Source organism: Mus caroli, chromosome 7 (assembly GCF_900094665.2).
Source record: "Mus caroli chromosome 7, CAROLI_EIJ_v1.1, whole genome shotgun sequence".
Lineage (NCBI taxonomy): Eukaryota > Metazoa > Chordata > Mammalia > Rodentia > Muridae > Mus > Mus caroli.
This window is the reverse complement of record NC_034576.1, coordinates 141,052,541-141,066,336: the sequence shown is the minus strand read 5'-3', so window position 1 is coordinate 141,066,336 and position 13,796 is coordinate 141,052,541. Positions and strand designations below refer to the sequence as shown.

The following is a 13,796-nucleotide window of genomic DNA, read 5'->3' as shown; positions in this document are numbered from 1 at the left end:
GCCAAGGCTACACAGAGAAACCCTGTCTCGAAAAACCAAAAAAAAAAAAAAAAATCTGGGCATCCAGGCCTGGTTCTGCAGAGCTAACAAGGGACCCTGCATCCCCACTTTGCTCCCACCAGTCCTGGCCCACCCTCAGGGCCCTAGCCTTTCCCCCCACTAGCCTCTTCTAGTCAGGCCCCCAAGTCATGTCCCTAAAGCAGCAGGCGTTACACTCCACAGAGAAGACTGCTAATGATGAGACTATAGCATACTAAGGCAGGAGGCCTGAGATCTGCTGTCTGCCTGGGTCTGGGGGTTATGATCTGTTGGAGCAAATGGCCAGTTTGTGGCCACAACAGTAACGCTCTGAGCAGATGCTGTCACACACTCCTTGTTGTCCCATGTCACCTGCCAGTCACAGCAGCCCCACAGCTGCTGTCGTTGCCCTTCCACAGCTGGGGGAACTTAGGTCGAGCCACCTGCCCTCAACCTCACAACCAATCAGTGTGTCATTGAGATGGGGAGACTGAGGTCCGGGTCTCAACCACCCCCTGTGCTGTAGCACAAGATGGGTCATGGCTAGGACATCAACAGAGTGGGACCACCCTGAGTCCCAGCACCCACCTAGAGGGTGGCCTCTTTCCTCCCTGTCAGGGGCTGGCGACTATTAGAATATCCACAGGATTTGTTTGATTCTACAATCCACTCAGTTACAACCTGAGCCATGCAGTGTTCTAGGAACTAAATATGACTCATTTGAAGAGGATTATAGCAGTGTTTCCAATAATACAAGAGCAGGAAATTGGAAGCAACCTCAAGGTTCAACAGTGGAGAAAGAATCCACCTCAACAACAAAAGGTGACCACTAGTGTGTAAATTAGTGTGTAAATGGTACCATCCACAAGTGCGTATGTCTGTGCTGCCAGCAGGTAAGGCAGAAACAGCTTTTATTGCTCCCAAGTTTTTAAAAGATCTCTACATGTATCCACATATCCACCACACGGTGGGCCCCAGGCTCAAGTCCCAGGATGGTGAGAAAGAAAAAAGTAAGCACAGTGTACGTGTGTGTGTGTGTGTGTGTGTGTGTGTGTGTGTGTGTGTATGCACTTGCATGAGTACATGAGTGCCTTTGCACAGGCTCCTCACATCAGTCACATAGCATTCACAGACAAACAAAAAGTATGGGCTGTGGACACAGCTCAGAATAAGCCCTAAACCTGAGTCTGATCCCTGGAACCCACATTTTTTAAAAGTCTGAACACGCATGCACTCAGAGGCTTTACCTCTAAGTGATGGATAAGTTGACATCCTGCATTTTGTATTTCTGAATTACATGCATTTTAAGACAATGAATATGTATTATTAGTCAGAAAAGTCTGTTCTTACTTTATAACAAACATATGATGCAAATGTGTTAAGTAGATGTATTCATTTGTTACTTCGGCAAATATGTTCTTCAAAGGCTGTCCTTACCTGGGCCTCAAAAATCGACAGCATCCTTCCGGGGTCCCCAGGCTAAGTGGGAGTAGAAGGCGCAGAGTCTGCCACACTAAGGCATAACCCATCAGTAGAAGTTAGCTGGTTTAAAGAATATATATTTCCTAACTATAAAAATAAAATATACTCATTGCTCAAAGAGGAGGCAAAAGCAGATGGATGGCTATGAGTCTGAAATCAACCTGGACTACAAAGTAAGGTCTGGGACAGCCAGGGTGAAACAGTGAGACCCTAACTTTAAAAAAAAAAATTCTTTGGGGTCTAGGGAGATGGCTCAGCAATCAAGAGCATGTTCTCTGATTGCAGAGAACCCGTTTTCCGTTTCCAGTACCCACGCTGGGCAGCTTACAATTACTCTCATGTACACGGACACACACATAATTTAAAAAAATAAATAAATCTACTCATGTTAGAGAATTTGGAAAATAAAGGAGTAAATAAGAAAAACAAACAAACAAATAAACAAAAAACCCCAGCAATTCTTTCTGGACCTCCTGCAGAAGTCTTTCCAGCTGTCAGATCCAGGGCTCAGCCCCCAGGATGGCCCAGCCCCCAGAGTGGCCAAGCCCCCAAAATGGTCTCAACAGGCTAACAGAAGTGGGCCCTGAGGCTGCAATCTCAGGACTGGAACTTCAAATTACAGTCACTCAGGTCACAGTACCTGGGCAAATGTGATCCCCTAGGGGTTCTTGTGTCATCTCTCTGGTCACCCATCAGCCCTAGACTAACCTCTGCCAGGCTTCCCTCATCCTCCCTTCCCTCTAGGGGTCACTGTCACCTGTTCTCCTCAGAACTTGGCTCCTCAGTGATTCCCACACCCAGCCACCAGCCACCTCACCACTGACAACCCAGCTCCGTACATCCTCCCCCTGGCCTTTCAGGTGTGTCTCAGACCCATAAAGCCCAGATGACCTGTCCTCCCCGCAAGTCCACTCTTCTTTCTGTTTCCCTACCTACTAAGGCTGAGTGGACTTCTGGCCCCTGCCTCTCCTGAACCTCACTGCCCCTCTAGTGGGCTCCTGTGTCCCATCCCTGGTCACACCTCACACAGCACTTGCTCGTGTGACCTACTTCCACTCTCCCACGGGTGGCTTTGTACTTTTACTTCACAAATCTATATTCATGACCGTCCTGTTATTGCTTCTTCATGGGTTGTGGAACACAGCATAAGAGATGTTATACTCTGTTGAGCCTCTCGTCTGGCATCGTGCTGTCGACGTTTATCCACACTGGGGCGTGTAGATCTTCATTTGTCTCCACTGTATTCCCACAGATATAAAAACAAAATTGTATCACTGAATTTTCCACCCTCCTCTCTACTGATGAGGAGTTGGGCAGTTTCCATTTTTGTATTTTTATAAGTGGTGCTACCATGAAACTCTGGTATGGATCTCACACACACCTGCTCAGTTGTCTTTGAAGCAGGTTGGAGGAAGGGGTGGCTGGCAAAGGGGAAAAGGAATCTTGGCTTTGCTAAACACAGAAGTCTCCAAAGTGGTGGTCAGTTGTGGTAAACTGCCTCCTCGCTGTGCCTGGCCATTCTCCACGCTGGCCGCACTGACTCGATATGACTTGCTTTCCCTAATGACCAATGAGAGCCATGTTAGCTGTGCTTGCTGGCTGCTCAGGCCTCTGTGCACATGGCTCACGGGTCCCTTCCTTCATCCTCTGTCTCTGTGGGAGTAATTGTCCTTCGATTCCTTAAACGAGGCTTCCTTGGCTATTAACTCTTGGTGGCAAAATTGTCATTAGTTTTTCTCTCGGTTTTTAGATTGCTTTCTCTCTACAGGGACCTTAATCATTTTGTTCACCTTTTCTTCTATGTTTTATTATGTTTATTATATTTATTGCTTAAGAAATCTTTACTTTGTAAAGTAAAAGGTCTTTTAAGGAGGTTGTTTTTTTGTAGACCAGGCTGGCCTTGAACTCACAGAGCTCTGCCTCCCTAGTGCTGGGATTAAAATCCTGTACCTCCATGGCCTGTTCTCTAGTAATTCTTCGGAAGGACTTTTAGTTTTGATTTCCACCTGTGGTCTTCCTATGTCTGCTAGCCTGGTGATTCTCACTTGACTGTAGTCACCTCATAGCATGCTGGCCTCTGTTACTGGCATAGCCACCAGCGTTACCTCTCTAATGCTGGACAAGGGCCTGGAGTCTGGAAAGCTCATATCGTCTGCCTTCTTATTCAGACATAACATCTCTGAGCCAACTTGCCACATTCAGTGAAGTCCTGTTTGGACTTTGGGACTGTCCAGAGGTTAAAGAGTCACTGAAAAGAAACCAACATCGTCTTCTTGTACGTCATCATAGTATCACTCGCCTTCCGTCTGGAGGTTTTTAAATGTCTTTCAGTAAAGTTGTATTGGGATGTGATTTGGTGGTAGAGTGCCTATCCAGATTGCACAAGGCCCTTGGTTTGATCCCTAGCAACACACACACACACACACACACACACACACACACACACACACACTGTTTTTCTTGCCTAGTTTCTTTTCATGTAGCTGTGGTTAAAAATCTGACAAAAGCAACTTAAGAGAGAAAGGGTCCATTCTGGCTCACAATTCAAGAGTGTCATGAAGGGTCAGGGTGGCAGGACTTAGTCATAGTGCATCCACCATCCGGCACAGAGAGCAATGAATGCATGGCTCCCTCTCTGCTCTTCATTCAGTGCAGGCTCTCCACCCAAGCACTGCTCACACTGGGCAGATCTTCCCACCGCAATGAGTGTAAGCTATCCACATGCATGCCAGAGGCCCAGCCTCTGGGTGATTCTGGGATTCTATCAAATTGACAATTAACACTAACCAGCGTATTACTTAAGTTATATATGTAATTTTATCCAAAAGGTTGCACCTGACTTCAGATGCAAGTAACCAGGTGCCTAACATTTGGAACCATATGGAAGACATACACTGTTTCTCACCATAAGTAGCAAGAAAGTGGTGCAGATAATGCCAGCTATTGTGGCTGGTTTAAATGTCAGCTTGCTACTTATGGTGAAAATTAGAATCATTTGAATAGGGATCCTGACCTGAAGAACTGTCCCAATTGCCTGGATTGAGGTGGGAAACCTCAGCCTGATTATGGATGGCCCCTCTGTAGCAGCCCAGTTGAAAATGGTGTGTCAAAAGAAGGGTCACCCACCCTGTTGCTACCTCGGCCCCACTCTTGCTCCTGAGTGAATCTGCCCTGATGCTGCTGCCGCCAGGTTCTTCCCTGTGTACAATGCCAGCATGTCCAAGCTTCTGTCGTGGATTAGGAGTCTGCTGATCTTCAGGAACCTTTCAGGCTCCTGGCACCAGACTACAACTAAGGAACCTGACTTGTAGACTGAGTGTCTAATGGTTGTTGCCCCAGTGAGAGACAACTATTGTGTAGTTGTTGAGGCATTCGGCCTCCAGGCTTCTCAGCAGCTTGGGTGTGATTTAGCTGTTATTATTATGATGATGATTTTAAAGAGGATTTAATAAACTCTATACATATACATCATATACATATATTCCATTGTCTCTGCTATTCTAGAGAACCTTCACTAAAATGCCAGTGATCCTTGTGATATTGACCTTGGACTAGAAGTTAATAAGCCAATAAGAAGCTCTGAAAGTTTGTTCCATACTCATGTCTTCTGCATAGATGATATCACATAGGAATGATAACTATTTTCTCCCTCCCAATTCTACTTTTGATTTTCCTACCTATGTTGGAAAGGGTTGTGTCACCTTAGAGAAGTACCAATAATAGTTGAGAACAGTAAGAGAGCCTCTTACTGTTCTGACTTGAGAAATTCCCAGTGGTCTCCCATGTTGGCTGCAGGAGCCACTGGGTTCCTTTCATTGGGTTCAAGAGCTCATCTGCATTCTGAATTTGCTAAATGTTTGTGTTTTGTCATCATGAATGGATGCTGCCATTTACGGAACTCCTTTCTTTATATATATTAGAACCTTTGTGTTGTTTTCTGCATGCTCACTATCTCTCCTGACTAGGGTACCACCCAGACACATCTCACCATTGCCTCCACACTGAAAAGTTTCAAGCCAAGCCTCAAGTGTGAGGAAGGAAAGGCCTGGCACTTCATGGTCTCCCTAAAATGCTTCTGCACAGAGCTGGTGGTGACAGGTAAGTTTTTCTTGGGGCTTAATGAGAGTTTTTAATCCGATCTCACATCAGGTAGCTGGTGGGGGTAGGGTTGAGCACTGAGCAGGGTCTAAATTGCAGCTTCTTACAGTAGAGTTTGCCTCTCACTCCTGCCTATGAATGGTAAGAAAATACACTTGGGATGGAAAAGGAGATGTGCCACTGGCCTCAGCAGCTGCACCCGTGGCTCTTGGGATTTTAGTCCAGGGTTCCTATTTCTGAGGCCCAAACTGGCCCCTCCCTTTCTCTCTTCCTTATCTGTTTCTCCACTTCCTTCCCTCCCTCTGGAACCCTGGGGTAGAGCCAAATTCAGTGGCATTTAAGCTCAGCATCGTAAGAGCTGGTGAAGGAGCGCATAGCAGGGGTCAGCAATTCTATTGGCTTTATAAAGTAGCACCTGTACTCTGACCCCAAGAGGTTAAGACATGGGCAATCTCCCAGCATCCCTCAGGGTTCAAATAAGCCTTTTCCCTAGCTGCCTGGCTACCGAGTCGCTGCAGCTGATGACAGTGGTGGGTGGCTTGCAGTCTGGGTAGCTCAGGCCACCACTCTGTCACCCACCTCCACTGTGAGTGGATAGGGCCTCTGCAACAGTCTATGGAACTTGCAAACTAACAGCTGCCAGATTCTCCTGAGGGCACTTGGGAGCTCTGCAATGGCTTCAGTGTGGGACTTGAGACTGGGGCATCCTCAGCTGGCTCAATATCAGCTGTCATTGTAGAGGTGGAATTTGGAACACGGGAGTAGTAGGTCCAGTACTGACCTCCACTTTCACACATGGTCAGGGTTGTCTCCTCACTGTGGCCACGGTCACAATGTTAAATACTTTATGTAGAAATAGGTGGATGCTGGCATGTCAGAGTCCCTTCCCACATCCACAGAAACACAGCAAAGCTTGACTTCTCCACAAACAACATTATCCTCAGCTAGAGAACTAAGGCCGGTGGCGGCCAGTGCCACCAATTGCACCATAGTGATGTCCCCACCATGCCCACTGGGCACTGGCAACAGAGGAGCTGGCATGGGACCTCCCAGAGAAGAAGCAAAGTTTAGGAGGGAGAAAAGCTTTTTTTTTCACACCAGCAAAACCCAAAGAAGGTTCCAGTATGGGTGTGTAGCTGACTACTTTGTCATCGCTGTGACTGACTGCCCAGGGTTACATAAGTCAGGACCACCCAACAGTCCCAGAGCATAAGGATGTGGTTGCCCAGCAATGGTCCTCTGCCATGCTCAGCCCTGAAGGCCCTCTAAACCTTGGGAGTTGTGCTGAGGAATGGATAACACAAGCTTGGAAGGGGTGGCCAGTGAATCACAACTGGGACTCTGAAACCTAAAATACACATTTTCTTTTTTTTTAAATATTTGTTGATTGATTGATTGATTATATATAAGTACACTGTAGCTGTCTTCAGACACTCCAGAAGAAGGAGTCAGATGGATGGTTGTGAGCCACCAGGTGGTTGTTGGGAATTGAACTCAGGACCTCTGGAGGAACAGTTAGTGCACTTAATCACTGAACCATCTCTCCAGTCCCCTAAAATACACATTTTCAATAGTGCCATCCATTCAGAGAAATGTGATCTCCCACCACTGATGCATTCCTTCCCACGGCACTGTGTGATAGGTGAGTACGTGCATGCATGAGAGCACTAGAGAGCATGCAAGAGCGCACACACACACACAGTCACTGACCAGTCTTCTGTACTAGCTAGGCTCCAAGGCCTGACCTGCGTTCACTCTGGAGACAGTGGCACACACAGGTTCCAGTGACATACCAATAGAGTACCATGCATACCCATCTCTGGGAGCCTGTAGACCTGAGCAGTGCCCAGGAGACATGTGGACCAGCACACACTCGTAGGAAAGAGTGCTAAGCATCTCACAAAACACCAATCTGGCCCTGAGGAGAGTTGGTGCCAGGTCCTCTCTCTGACTTGTACTCAGTAGGCAAAGTGAACACAGCCCCATTGTGCTGGCTGCTAATCGGCATATGTCATGCAAACCATAGCAGAGAATGCACAGCATTCATGCTGGCGGAGCAGAGGAGAGGATGGTGCCGCTTTCACGTGGGTTAATATGGGGTACAGCTGCTGCCTTCAGCCAGAGTGCCCAGTACTGAGGGCCCCACATTCCCACCACACTGGAAGGGAGGAGGTGACCTTATGTGGGGCTGTGAAAGGCAAAGCAAAATTGCACAAGCAGTAGCTGCCATATCACAACTGCTGGTCTTCTGGCTTTGGCTGTATGCTGGGTTCACCTGTGTGCTCTGCACTAGGTCTCAGCCAGCAGTCCTGGTACCAACTGAAAGGCTGTGTATGTTCTGAGCATCCTCTGTCCAAGCCTGACAGCAGAGCCCTTGACCCTGTATCCCTGAACACTCCAGGTTCTAGCTTTGCTGCCACTTGGATGTGGCCCAGGACCTGCTCAGCACTCTAGAAGCAGTTTCCTTCACAAAAGGCATACATAAACAATGTCCTGCCAGCAAGGTCAGGAGGGGGCGTTCTGCACTCCCCTTCCCTTTCTGGAGCTAGCAACTGTGAGCTTTATTCTACATGCTTTTGTTGCTAGGGGATTATATCCAAAATGCATCCAATAGTAGGAGCCAAATAATAGTACCCCCACCACATACCCTGTGGGTAGCCTACTCTCCCTCCCTGAAGTGGTAGTGCCTATCCCTGATTCCTGGGATCCTTTTCTAAAACACTACAAGCCTGGTCTCAAATTCCAGTGAGGAGGAGGAGAGAAACCTGGTGGAATACAGGCTGACAGTTTTTGTCTGTGGTCAGGGGCTGGTGAAGAATTCCCCAAAATGATTCTGGAAGCTAAAGAAGGAATCTGAAAGACAGAAGTGGGAGTCTAAATGGGAGTCTAGAACCCAGGAAGGAGAATCTGGAATCCACAGTGGGAAACTGGAACCCAGAGCAAAGTGTCTGGACCCCAGAGTGGGGTTCTGGAAACCACAGTGGGAGTCTAGAACCCTGGGTGAGAATCTGGAACCCACATTGGGAGTCTGAAACCCAGGACAAAGAGTCTGGATTTCAAGGTGGATGACTGGAACGTGGGAGGGTAGTTTGGAGCCCACAGTGAGAGTCTGGAACTTATGGTGGGACTCTGGAACCCACAGAAGGAGCCTGGAACCCAGGACAAAGTCTGGATCTCAGGGTGGGAGTCTGGAACTCACAGTAGGAGTTTGGAACCCAAGATGAGAGTCTGGAATCCAGGGTGGAAGTCTGGAGCCCAACTTGGGATTCTGGACTTAGAGCAGATTTTGGCATTCTGAGTAGAATTCTGAAAGAATATTTGTCATACTTTCTTGGGTGTGCTGTTGATGTTGGGCCTGGGATGCACCTATCTCTGGTATTCAACACCTACCTACGGTGGAACTAGTGGCCACCAAGGGCATAGTTGATAGGAGGATCTATGCAAGAGGTGCCATAGTTGAAATAGTGATGAAGAAAACAAGTTCTAAGGGCTGGTAAAATGGCTCAGTGGGTAAAGATACCTGCTACCAAACATACGAATATGAATCCATCCTGGGACTCGGGTGTTAGAAGGAGAGAACCGACCCCCACAGTGACCTCTAACTTCTGTACACATGCTGTACTCGACAAAAAAATAAATATAATTCTAAATGATTTTAATGATTTATTCTGGACTTAGAACTTTATTTTATATACATTGGTGTGAAGGTATCCGATCCCCTCAAGCTGGAGTTATAGACAGTTGTGAGTTGCCATGTAGGTGCTGGGAATTGAACCCAGGTCCTTTGGAAGAGAAGACAGTGCTCTTAACAACTGGGCCATCTCTCCAGCCCCCAATTTTAAATGTTTAAGAAGAAAACAAAAGAGTGGGCTGTAGGAAAATAACCTAGGTACTCAGGGCCAGCAACTACATCCTCAACCTGCTAAAAGAACATGGAACCAATGAACTTTCATTAGGAAAACCTTGTGAGTATATGCTGCATGCTTGCGTTTTGTTGCTTTTATACAAAGACACCTAGGATGTAGGAGGCAGTTCCAGAACTGCAAGGGAAATAGGGCATGAGTCCCTGTCTACCCTGTGGGAAACTCTCTGCCCTGTACTAGTCCCCCAACCCTAAACCAATCCTGTGGGAAGCTCCTCCCCATCCAGCTACCTAATGCTAACCTAATCCAAGACCGACCCATGGACAGAAGCCCCTCTGCTCTCTGCAGCCCCTACTTCCAATGCTTTGTGATCTCCTCATTTGCAAGCTTCCGAGGGTCGGCCTGTTACCTATGTCCACCTGCTACAAACCAGCTGAGGACACTCACTTGCTATTGACTCTATAGGCATGTTGTGACCAAGTTCCCAACTTACAGGAGGCATAAATCCTCCTTGTGTGCTAAATTCAGTGTGGATGATGCAGGCATTTGTTCACATCACAGTCTGTAGCCACAGGAACTATAGAAGACACTGCCACACCCTGAAGAGGCAGCTTGCCTTCAGGGAAACGTCTACTCCCACATCCTAAGTGTTAGTAAAGTATCGTGTGAGTCCTACTTGCAACAGCAGTCCACTCTGATGAGCCCTGTTTACCTGAGACACCTAGCAGCCCAGACAGCAGCAGGCAGAGTCTGATTTGAGGCTTCATGTGTTGAGTCTGAGGAAGAATTGCTTTGTTCTTTCAAAAGCTTTGTCAGCCCCCTCATCACTACTGTGAGGACAGAGCATGCAGGCCAGGCAAGGCAGGCGGTTCTGTGCCTTTAAACTCAGGAGCAAGGATGTTTTCCAAGCACTGAAAGTCCATGGCAGGGGCAGGAAGATTCATACCTCCCACATCCTTCTAAAGAGCCTGATGCCCCTTCTCCATTGTGAGACTCACCCTCTGGGGCTTCCCTCAATGCCAAGGTTATTAGACATGTGCATTTCAAAGGCTTCTGTCTGGTTCATGGACAATGTGTAAGCAGTAAGCTGCAAGAGCCTTTGAGACATGAGGTATCTACCACTTCCAAGCACCCGGCTCTGGGCACCTTCCTTATTCAAGCCTCACAGCCTGAGCTGGGGAAAAGATCAAGGTGTTGAGAAAGCAGGATTCAGCAAGGCAAGAGGAGGTGCCCAAAGCTCACTACCCGCTGTGAACAAGGCCAGGCTGTGCCCAGATTTTAGTCTGTGGAGTCAGACTTTAAGCCATGAGCACCACTGTGTCTTGAATGAATATTCTCCAAAGACCAAGTTTGAAGGTCTGGAAAGTGGTAGAACCTTTAAAAGGTAGGCTCTAGCAGAGGATGCTCGGTTAAAGGGTGTGCATTGAAGAGGACACTGGGACTGCAGTGCCTTACTGACCACCACTAGATGAGCAGCCTCCTGTGCTATGCTGTACCAGGCCATCTTTGACATAGTGACCCTGGAAGTTAGTCACGGCCTCTACAATCCTGAACCAAAATAAGCCTTTCTTCCTTGTAAGCTGAACATCATAGGAACAGAAACCTCACCCAGACATAATGACAAGTTTGTAGTCAACTGGTAAGAGCAGACAGGCAGACAGGCAGGCAGACAGACAAGGGCAGCACCAGTGGTACCCAGGTAGATCAGGGTCAACAACACCTTGAAAATTGATTTGGAATGGCATTGTTCCCTGTCAGATTCCAGTGTACAGGTGGGGCTAAAATTTCTCCTCAGGGTCTTTGAACCTGATAGGGAAATTGGGGTTTGACACCCACACAGTTCCCATGGAGGGAAGCCTGGTTATCGGGCTGAAGCCATGCAACCTTTGGTGGGAGAGAAGTCAAAACCAGGACACCAATGGTAGACTTCTGCTGACAAAGTCCCCCAAGTTCACACAAAAGGTTTAAGATGTCAATCAGAGAGAAACAGAAAGGTCAGGCAGGGACACGGCACACGCAGGCAGGCATTAATTAAAGCTGAGGCTTGAGGCAGCGTCCAGGCTCAGACCCTGCCAGCTGGCTCTGCTGGCACATGGAGGACGGCTGTGCTTTGCCACCATCTCTTTTTCCTCCTTTAGGTTCCATTGCAGTCGCCAGGCATTCTGGGAAAGCTGACTGGCATCCAGCACCCCGTACTGCTCAGGGAGAAAGGTGGCACTTTAATTGCTCATGTCACTTCTCAAATGCTGCTGATGCTCTCTCCACACAAGGCACCAAAACATAACCCAGTGTGTGCTCTGTGTGTCACTCGGGGAGGACATTCATCATAGGTACAGGGACAGCCCACTTCATACCTGTTCCAGCCTCTCTCAGGCTGTCTGTGAGGTTGCTGAGAAGGGTCTAGAGTCCTTTGGTGGTGAACTGGTTTGTCTGACAACCAAGAGCCAAAGGGCTCAGCTGGGGAGAGGGGTGCACGCCTTTAATCCCAGCACTTGGGAGGCAGAGGCAGGCCTGGTCTACAAAGAAAACTCCAGGACAGCCAGGGCTACACAGTGAAACCCTGTCTAGAAGAGAAGGAGGAGGAGGAGGAAGAAGAGGAGAAGAAGAAGAAAGAAGAAGAAGAAGAAGAAGAAGAAGAAGAAGAAGAAGAAGAAGAAGAAGAAGAAGAAGAAGAAGAAGAAGAAGAAGAAAAGCATTCTTGTGAAAGTCTTGCTCTCTATTTCTCAGGTAAGAGGCTAACTTTCACAGCTGTTGAAGAGCTCAAGGGGAGACAGAAGGAACAGCCTGAGTGCCAGTGGCTAGCTCTACAACAGTCAACTTCGAGGCAGGAATAGAAGGACCCCAAGGCTTGCTGGCCAGCCAACTTAGTAAAATCAGTGAGCTCCAGAGACCCTACCCCAGAAAATTGATTGATTGTTTTTTGTTTTTCTCAAGGCAGGGTTTCTCTGCATAGCCCTGGCTGTCCTGGAACTCACTCTGTAGATCAGTCTGGATTCAAACTCAGAGATTCATCACCCTCTACCTGAGTGCTGGGACTAAAAGTGTGCGCCGCCACCACCAGGCCCCTGCCTCAAAAAGTAGAGATGAATTTAGGGAGATACTGATATCAACCTTCACATGTGCACATGCACACAGTCACGCACGCGCACATGAGCGCCCGCGCGTGTGCACACACACACACACACACACACACACACACACCTATCCTATGGTCCAGCAGTTCTGAGCCAACCCCCTAGCCTGGTACCATGGGGCCCAGGCAGGGAACAAGTCTGAGGCAACCTCCCAGTCTGGTACTAAGGAGCCCAGGTAAAGAGATGATCCCCCTGTCTGACACCATGGGGCCTGGGTGGGGAGAAAGCCTGAGACCAACCCTGTAGGTTGCCACATGGCACAGGCTAAGCATGGCACTCTTGAGACCACTCCTGGATACCACTAAGATAAGCAAGTAAGTCGTAGAGACATGGAGGGGAAAGAGATGCAGAAGAATATGTACACAAGAAGACAGGTAGAACTGAGACCTGAGAGTAGTGAGGAAGAGCCTGATATGAGTGGCCAGTGATGCCACCTAAGGCCATGGTGAGGCCCGTGCTGCCACCAAGGGCCATGTCTGGGTCTGTGACCCTGCAGCAATGGGGAGTCAGACATTCAGACTTATGACTAAAAGACAGGTAAGGTAGGGGTGGGGATGTAGCTCCATAGCAGAGTGCTTATGTGGCTGTTGGAAGCCTAGGTTCAATCCTCAGAGCCACCCATAAGAATCTAAGGTCCAGGATGGTATCTCCGTGCCATAGCACTTGCCTAAACAGGCAAGGGTCGCTGGGCATAGTGTCCACAGTTGTAGTCCTGACACTGAGAAGGCTGAGGTCAGAGAACAGGCAAGCTCAAGACCAGCCTGGGGTACACAGAGAGAGGGGGGAGGGGAAAAGGATGATCTAGGAAGGAAGGAGAGAAAAAAGGAGGAGAAAGCTATCATTCAAGTGCCTGGATTCCATCAACCACTTAGCAATCTTGTATAGAAAAGCCAAGAAAGCCAAAACCAAGACAAAAATAACCCCCAACAACAAACCAAACAAGCAAACAAACACCCAACCCCACGGTTCAAAAGCTAAACTGAGAATGGAGGTACACACCTATAATCCCAGCTCTCTGGAGGTAGAGGCAGGAGGGTCAGTAGTTCAAGGCCAGCCTCAGCTATACAATGAGTTAGTTCAAGACCAACTTGAACTACATGAGATCCTGCCACAAGAAGTAAAAGAAGAAATACAACAAAGCAAAATAGACAGAGAGAGACAGAGAAACAAAGAGACAGAGAGGAGAAGAAGAGGAAGAAGA

General features: G+C 48.0%; 1 protein-coding gene across 4 annotated transcripts in view; it reads right to left on the bottom strand.

Moving 5' to 3' along the window:
- The window catches only part of Jakmip3 (Janus kinase and microtubule interacting protein 3), a 118,826-nt gene that overhangs the window by 94,676 nt on the left and 10,354 nt on the right, over positions 1-13,796 (bottom strand). The window lies entirely within an intron of this gene.